We start from the raw sequence: 9,184 nt of genomic DNA on the forward strand, positions 1-9,184 counted from the left end.
CATTTTTTCTTAGTTTTATTTCACTTTTGCAACCACAGCAACAAATATTAACCCAGAAACAAGACAGAAAGCTCTTCCAGAGTGTGCATTATTAAAGCGGTGTCACAGGCCTGCAGGAAATCCACGCTTATTATTTGCATAAAAACAAGCAAACTCACGGATGTCGGAAAACTGAAATGTTGGAAAAGCAAGACAGGACTTACTCCATCATCTTGGAAAGTTGAATGCGAATATTTTTACTTATCTGTCTATCTGCTATCCATCTATTCATGTCCTTATTTTAGCAAAAGACACAAATAATGAGAAATGTATGTCTCTAGCCGGAGCAGCTACCTTGTCTTGCGTTCTCAGAGGCGATGAGGATGAAAACATTTAGGCAGACCTGCATAGCCCACAACAATAAATGACCGCTGCCTGTGCTCATGTTGCCGCTGGACCAGGGGTAGGTGTTAAATCCTAGTCTTCAGCCTAAGGCAGCAACTCAAACCGGGGAGCAGCAAAGCCCAGGCATCCATGGGCAACTTACGGAGTCACAGGAGTTTCAAGGAAAGATCCTTGTTGAGATGCCTTGTGTCGGTCCCAGAGCAAGCACAGGAAAACCCCGTGGCCACTGTAGGACCGGTTCTTTCATCTAGTCAAGATCCAGCTGCTGTTGAGGGATGCTGTGTTTATGCTGTGGTGCCGTTCCCCAGCTCTCCTCCAACGCCAAGGTGGGGGAAAGTAATTCCTGGTACGTCCAAATGTGAGACTTCTTGACTTGTCAAGTAAGAACTTGATGGTAGGAGGCTCCCTCCAAGACTGGTCTCCCCTCCTTCACCTCCTCCAAAGCCAGTGGTTCCCCGTCTTAGATGCCACAAGCAGCTCCCTGGACGCTTGGTTGATGGTTTACTCCTTGACCCAGCTGAAGCGGGAAGGAATTTTTAAAATTTCCATTATATTTTATTTTCTTAAAAAAAAAAAACCAAACCAACAAAGCTTATGATTTTTAAGAAAGTGCCTTACAGCAGAGCCCAAATGGAAATGTTTGCGTTTGATACCATCCATCAACGCTGCGACACCGCGGGAGTGGCTCCTCCAGCTCCTCTCGTCGCGGTGGACAGAAGGAGCTGTCAGGAGCCGCGTGCGGCCGCCGCACCGAGCAGGGCGGGAGCCATGCTGGCAGAGATCCCTTCCGCAGAGGGGATTTCTGCACTGACAATTTTTGGCTCCTTTAGGTTACTTTGGAGCTGCACAGAATATGTAATGTTCTGCACTCGCGGAGGGGCTGACAGGGAACTTAAATACAGATTGCAAAGATAGATCATCTCCCAGCATCACTTTGTTTTCTGCTGCTCTAAAATCATTTTACTTGTTCCTGCAGCTACTATAAAGCCAGAAGAGCTCTCTATATTTGCTTCCCGGATGCCTTTTTCTCCTCTGCTTACAACTATAAAAGCAGCTTTTCATGCTCCAAATCAGAGATAAATTGAAATCGCTGCTGAAGAAATAAAACACAAGGCTAATCAAATTGTAGCACAGGAAGCAGCCTTCAGCCAGTGCATTTTTTTGAGAGCTATTTTTAGAATATATTTTTATTTTGTCACTCCATATGGGAAGTCAAACCCATATGGTTTGGGAGAATGGAAGGTTGTGCTTTTATAGAGATCTCACAAACCATCCCTGCTCAGCCACGTACTTAAACATGTGCTTAAATCCAATTGTCTGTGATGGGACTGAAGCACCTAAACTCCTCATGACTGGGGCCTCAGGCCCTGTCTGAGGTTGTAACAGTATTATTCCCTCCTGAGATGTAAAACTATTCTATATTCGTCAAACCAGTCTCCAGTTGACTTGGCTCTTCTTAATTACTATATTTCTCATTCATGCACTTTTTTTTTTTTTTTCTTTCTTCCTCCCTTTTTCTTTTCTCCAGTTCTTCTCCACTGTTCAGACGCCTTGATGAATGTGTTCGGTCCAGTACTAGCCAGGGTGCAAAGCTGAACATCCATAGCCACCACTCACCTGCTCCTCACAGTGGAGGTTTCTACCCTGCAAATATCAAGATTAATGTGGTGTTGGGGCGTGCGGTTGCACTCTGCCCACAACCCTGCAGCACCTTCTGGCTGTGCTGATGAAGCAATAACTGGCAAGCAAAGGTATTGTACTTCTGGTAAACCGTGTGTATAAAAATCAGCAGCACGTCCTCAGTGTTAATCCACCAGAATATCCATTTTGCTTCTGTTTTAGGTGATTCCGTGAGTCTTAATCAAATATTATGTTTCTTTTAAGGAATTCTGTGGGATGGTTAAAAACACTGACAGAAAGTTTCTAACCTGGTAAATTCCAGAGGGTCATTTTGTGAATATATTCTGCTGTAATCCTGTTTCTTTCCTGTGCGGTTTCTCCAAAGGTGAAATTAAAAAAAAACAAAACAAAAACCCAACAAATTTAAAACATGCTATTTATTACAATTTGAAAAGAAAAATTTACTTGAGCCTGTCTTCCTTGTGCTCCCAACTCTTATCACTGACTGTGGTATTGAGGTACCATTTTTACAGGCAAGTGGAGATTCCCCTAAAGCAGTAGCACACGTGATAATGGTCATGGGGATCTTGTTTTTTTTTCTGTCTTACCTAGTCCTTAGAGGTGTGGGTGGCCAGATCAGCCTGTTGTCTGCTGAATGCCCAAATCTATAATTAAAAATAATCTTTGAAGCTCAAAGGGCTCCTGAGGTGCTCCACAGGCAGACTTTCTCTGCCTGGGCTCTCCCCAAGCTGTCAGGAAAGCTGCAGGCAGGAGAATTGCAAATTGGGAAGGATTTTGTCCTGTGGTTCACCCCAGCTGTATGCACAGAAAAACAAGCAGCGCTGTGTGGCAGGCAAGAGGCAGAGTTAAACTGCACATCAGTTAACACGAAATGCTCAAATATCTATTTTAATATGTCAGAGAGGATAGCTGACTTTGTCTACAAGTGATCTGCAGGACATATCGAAATGCAGCTGGATGCTTTTATTTGTAGTATAATGAGCAGAGGCTCAGAAATTTGGGTGGTAAACCTGTGGGTTACACAGGTCCAGCGTGGCAAACACCCCACTGAGCTGCTTTCTGACTAAAGGAGAAGTATTTAATTTATTGTGTTACTTTTGGTTCAAGAGTTGTATTTGGCCTCAATGTGGAAGCAGAGCTAAAGGAAGAGCAGGGCATTAGCAGTTAATATTTTTATACTTTTTTTTTTTTTTTCCCCTTAGGAAACAATTCTCCATCTTTTATTTTTGGAAGAAGTACAATGGGAATAGGACTGCACAGCGGAGAATTCAGTGTGGCAGAAGGATGGGAAGCATGGAGGTTTCTGAGATGGTTTGGATGCTGCTTCCACCAAGCAGAAGGGATGTTATACTCAAATTATTCATCAAAGCTGAGACCTTACACGGATTATTTTATTGGAAAGTCAAGTAAACAACCACTGATTTTCTTTCCCCCCCGTAAATATAAAGCAGAGATCTTGTGTAAGAGGAGACAATGTTAAAATAACGAACACCAGAAGGGGCTGAATGGAAAAGCCTGAGGTTAGAGCAGAGAGAAACTGTCAAAAGTTTTAACAGAAATTTTATGAGACCATATTTGTATTCAAAAAATCTATCAGAGTTTTGAAATCAAAATAACTGCTGTTAGATTATTTGCTGAAAATAGCTTTATAGTGAGAAAAAAACCCCATCTCCTGTATCCCACGCTAAGATGTATATGCTATACCATTCTGAAATCCCAAAAGACAATCTAAATCACCTGGATTCATGATGCTCAGGGTAGATGCAAGTAGCTGGGTTTTCCCATAAATGTTGTTGTGGAATACTCCAATAACACAACTGTTGGGCCAGGTGCCTGGGTTGTGTGTGTGACACGGGTACAGGAGCACTGAGGCGGACGCGTGACGTCGCTGCGTTTCCTGTACGTCACTTATCACAGCCACACATTGTGGCCCTGGTAACGCCAACCAAGAGTTTGCCGGTGACTTCAGCGGAGCCAGAATTTCACCCCAGGCTGGGAGCAGCTGACGGAGAGTGCCACGGGCTGGTGACCTTCAGCAATTTCAAGTCAGTGACGTAGAAGTGAAAAAATTCCTTGTCACACAACTGATCTCATCGGCAACCCAGGGTACCCAAATTTCACTTTGGATTTTCAACCAAGTTTCCATTCACGTGGCACCTATGTAGATAATATGTTAAGGCATTATTCTTAAAAAAGTAAAGAATTAATTTCTTTAAGAGATGGGCGATTTGTAGAAGACATTTGTGTAATTTTGCATTCTAAATGTGATTTATATTTATAAATAAATTTGCATAAAATCTCCAGCTCTCGATGTCATAGTTCTATTTTATCTTTAATTCAGATGCTCAAGAAATGTAAATTATTTTTACAGCTAAATAAAAGCTATACAAAGCTGCCAGGGAAGAATAATGAGATACACATTGTGCCATCCAGCCATGATAAATCCAGCAGCACCATGGTTACAGTCAAAATGCGAGGCCATCAGCAACCAGGAAATATCAGCACATATAGATTCCTCTGACTAGATTCAGCAAACTAATCTTAACTGGGAAAGCTCACGACACTAGGTCAGCAAGAGGAAATATTTACCTGAAAGACAGACAGCCACCTAAAATGAGGAGGAAGAGTCGGTTTGTATGGCAAGGGTTTATTATACATTAGAAATATCAGCCATAGTTGGGCCAGGCTCTACATACATGCTTTACAGAAATAAAGATATCAATGTTCCTGTAACGTGGCAAAGTTTGCAAATTATCGGTGCATTTGCTAACGATAGCACAAGCTTATTAAATACAGCTTAGTCATGAGGATGGTGCCAGTAAGAAGATATATTTTCCCCCCCTTTAGTCATTGTGGTAAAGGGTTCCAGGACCACGGCTCTGGATTGGCTAACGGGTTAGTCCCCAATTAACCCAAAGCTGAGGTAATTACACCAAACGAGGGTGTGAAGAGCCTCAGCTGATGGTAGTAAGAGGAAAGTAAATAAAAGGTGCACAGAGTCCTTCTACCTCTCTTCTGGTGTGGAGGCTTGAGGGGTGAGTTGTCTGGGTTTTCAAGAAGACAAACCTTGTTTTCTGCAGTTTGCTGTGACTGGTGCAGGTAGGTCTCATTTTTTTTTTCCTTGCTTTTGCCATAGTCTCTGTTTCCCATTAATACTTGGGGGGTTTTTGTGTGTATTTTTGCTGTTTGTTTGCTGCTGGAATTGTCTTACTCCACTCTGCTCTTTAAAGTTCACATAAAATGAACTGAAGATGATTGCTGACAAGCACTGCTGACTTGTTTCCTTGTTTGTTGAATTACGGTGGTCTTGCTTTAATTCAGCTCGGTGCTGAGGTTGCACTGGTTCAGAGTGGCTTCCTAGGATCTAGGGGACTGCTCCAAGGCTCTTTGCAGGAGGAGGTGTACAGAATACCAGGCAGCGATGAGGGACACCAGTCAGTTGGTGTTTTGGGGATGACTAACCATGCAGGATGTTCAGAGCTGGGATGAGTTCTCCCATAGCACCTAAATTTTGCAGAATCCATTTGCTCTAGAGCTGTCAAATTCTATTTTGTGGCAAAGTGTCCGGGGCGCATAACAAACCTTGTGTTTTGGAATCTGCTGCTTTTGTCTTTTGGGTTCCCTCTTCCAGACGGAAGTCAAGTAACAGTTTTGTGATAAGTTTTACGCTGGCACCAGACGGGACACTGCACGATGCTGAGCACCTCATCAAGAAGGTGCTGAGTCTTTTAAACCCTGTGGGTTTAGGGGCCACTGGGTCCTCAGCATCCCGAAGAACTGAGCCCTGTGATGCTCAGTTTTCTCAAGCGTCTGGACAACGGTTTGCCGTGAATAGGGACAGCCTAAAAGTTGTGTCAAAAGAGAGGCTTTGTTTTGCTGAATCAGGGCAGTGAATGCGTGTGCATCTCGGAGAGCGTGGACAGGCCTGTTGACTCCTAAGGACCACTCGTGCTTTAATTGAGTATGTGCATGAATGCTTAACTGGTTGGGATCAGCATAAACATCCCTGAATGTCAAGCTCTCTTCTGTGTCTTTTTTTGTAAAGCTAATGACCACCAGGCATTAAAAACCTGGTTCTGGTCTTTGGAGATGCTGAAGCATCTTATTTCATATTTTTAAAGGTGAATGCATTCACCTTAAAATAAAATGTCTTTATTTGGGAGACATTGGAGCATAGAAAAACAGAGAGCTGTAAACTTAATGTCCTTGGAAGTTTAGGATTTAAAAAAAAAAAAAAAAGTCCATAACTTCTAAAAGAAACCAAATAATGCTGCTTAGAAGCATTTTAAAAACAACAACAAAAAAATCATGCTCAGCAGACAGCTCTTATAATAAGGCTCTGCCCAGAGTGAATTTTTATGCTTGAGTTATAAACCCTTGAAAAATGGGGATCCTAATGCAAAAGCTGACACAGCTTTAACTAAAGCAGCTCTAGTAAGTGCTGCTATAATTATTTGCTCATTAATTACAAATTTTGCAAGACGGAGAGTAACACAAATTGGAAAATAGGAATAATTATCAGTAATAATGCCACAGAAGCTGGACACATTGAAAGTATCTTCCTCTTTAAATTTAATAATAGCAAGACAGCTAGGAAACTAATAAGAAATACATAATTGAAAATTAACCTTGCAAATCTGCTGTTAATAAACCACGGTACTCTTGCATTACAATAATTTTACAGAGCCCTTAATTTGCATTTGAAGTGTTATTCCAGGTAATACTTTGTGAGTTCACAACAATTAGCATGTCTTTGAATTAAAACAAAACCGCAAAGGTAGGATTGGGTGTAGCCGAACAGTACAGAACGGTGTATGCTGTAGCTTTCAGTAGCTCAGAGCTCGAATGATTGGAAACCAAACGCACAATGGTGATTTTTGTGCTGGCTGTTATGCCTGAATGCTGTTTTGTTATTGTTGAATTCGAGTATTGTAGTGTTTCGTGCTTTCATCCTTAGCTTGTGTAAATACACCAGCTGGATGTTGGATCGCTTGCACTTTCTCATCCTCTGAGGTGCGAGGCTTGATTACTTGGGGATGCTTGAAAACATCCAGTACGTCGGTGATAGGTGATGTGTGTGGTCCTTGAAATACTCTGCAGCGGTGCGTGCTTTTACCAGTGTGTGTGAGGGGGTTTAATGGATCTAATGGGGGCAGGCTGCTGGAGGCACTGGGGTTTGAGCAGGGTGAGTCAGGGGGGCCTGGGGTTTAAGGAAAGCTGCTGCTTTACTGCAGGTTGGCACTGTGTGCCTGAGGTCTGCCCGTGGTTCTCCCCTCGGAGGGAAACGCCACTTCCTTACGGGTGTTTTGTATCTGTTGCCAATAGACAGAAGTCTATAAAAATCTGTTAAATCAATCAGTTTGTGAGTAAGGGTGAAGAGAATTGTTTATTCAAAACTCAGACTGAGTCAACTGCTCTTGCTAAATATCTCCCACTCATAACATAAACCTGATGCATATTGCTGCCTGCTCCTTGCTTTCAGTCACAGAAGACTTGCACGTTTGTAGCCAAGAAGTGTTTAATCATTTTTTTTGGAGCCCGTATCTACTGAGCTCTGAGTGTTCAGCTGAGGAAAGAGGATGGACTGTGACAAAGAGGAACATCCCTGACTGCAGGCTTGTACTTATATCACAATATTAACGGCAGCAGAGGTACGGACAGGGCTTCAAAGTCATGTATGGCCAAGCAGCTTAATAAATAAATAAATAAAAATAACCCGGAGACCCACAGTGTCTGGCATCAGAAAGGAGAAACATTGTACACAAACAATTGAGTTAAGAGTGTGCACTCCAAACAGCGTTTCTGCACAATTCCAAACTCCATCGAGGGCTGCATGTAAAATGTTGGCTTCTTTGTCCAAACCCACAAATCCTAGGGAAAAGGCCATTAGGGGTCAGCAATTCAGCTGTTTGTCTGCTCACTTTATGTAAGAGGTTAGCAGCAGTATGCTTTTTGTCCAAAGCCAGCAATAGCAGGAACAGCTTGTTTCTGAAAGGGCTGCGGTTCCCCTAGTCGTGATAGAAGGGGTCCTGAAATAAACCTCCAATCCGTGGATAGTCTTTGATTTGACCTTTTGTCCATGTATTTGGCTATAAGCGTATGCTTAGCACAGCATTTGACTTTTGTCACTCCCTTCCCTGACAGCCTATATAGCTCAAGCACCACCAGTGCTGACGCTTTTCCTCCGTTTCGCCGTGCTTCGGGGAAAATGGAAAACATTGTGATGTGGGACAATAAGGCGTTTTGGTTGCCCAAGCTCTTCCTCCAGAGGAGCTCAGGTGGTTGTGTAGAAAAGCAAATCTCCCGTCTCCTCGCAGCCTCTGAGTGAAGCCCCAAGATCTCGGTGGCTTCGGCCCATGGGAGGAGAGGATGGTGATGTCCCCCTCCAAAGGCCTTTGAAATCAGTTTGCATATTAAAAAAAAATACAGAAATGAAAAATGACTTTAAATTCTCTTCTGCTTTGGGGCCAAGCCATGGAAAGATCTCAAAGAAGTGGAGTGGATCTTGTGTGAACTCTGCGTGGCCATGCCTGACTCTAAACTTGATGATGTGAGGCCGGCTTCACTTGGTCCGTGAAGCTTTGGTTTGGACCTAGAACAGACTGAGGATGGGTGTTCCCCGGCTTAACCCCGGTCAGGATGTAACCGCTGCATTTGTGAATGTCAGAATTAACGGCACGGAGTTAAGGGATGAGTCAGTGAAGGACTGTTGAGGATTGATTAGATGCATCTTCCCTTCCTTGCGTGTCTGTAGGTCCTGTTGGCAGTTCTCTGCAAGACTAGAGCAAGTGCTGGGGCCACGCTGGATTTCCCGTGAAGCTCAGAAGCTCGGCCAGCCCAGAGGCACTGAGCAGAGCTGTCTGTGTCTTGGGTAGGGAAAGCCTTGAGAGTTGAATGGATGAAGAGGAGCGGGGAGCGGGCAGTTGCTGCTCCAACCTTGAGAGAAAGGAGATGGAGAATACCCTTTCCTCTGTCTGAAAACCAGGAGGCTGTGGGAGAAATGTGCCTCTCAATGATGCTCCTGAGGCAGCCTCTGCTAGTGATTCCCAATCAGTATTCTGCTCATCACCTCTTTCTCAAGGAAAGACATAAAGGAACAACTTAGCCAAAAGGAAGCTATTTTTAGAAGATGGAGAGATGATATTCCCCCCCCCCCCCC

General features: G+C 43.5%; 1 long non-coding RNA gene across 3 annotated transcripts in view; it reads left to right on the forward strand.

The window, feature by feature from the left end:
- The window catches only part of LOC113480229, an 80,499-nt gene extending 76,189 nt beyond the window's left edge, over positions 1-4,310 (forward strand). For all 3 annotated transcript variants that reach the window (XR_003398440.1, XR_003398442.1, XR_003398441.1), the window contains 2 exons: positions 1,913-2,135; positions 3,228-4,310. This is a non-coding gene — a long non-coding RNA (uncharacterized LOC113480229). The remainder of the gene's footprint in view (positions 1-1,912; positions 2,136-3,227) is intronic.
- The last annotated feature ends 4,874 nt before the right edge of the window (positions 4,311-9,184 follow it).

Source organism: Athene cunicularia, assembly GCF_003259725.1.
Source record: "Athene cunicularia isolate RWA chromosome 4 unlocalized genomic scaffold, athCun1 chr4_part3, whole genome shotgun sequence".
NCBI classification, from domain to species: Eukaryota; Metazoa; Chordata; class Aves; order Strigiformes; family Strigidae; genus Athene; species Athene cunicularia.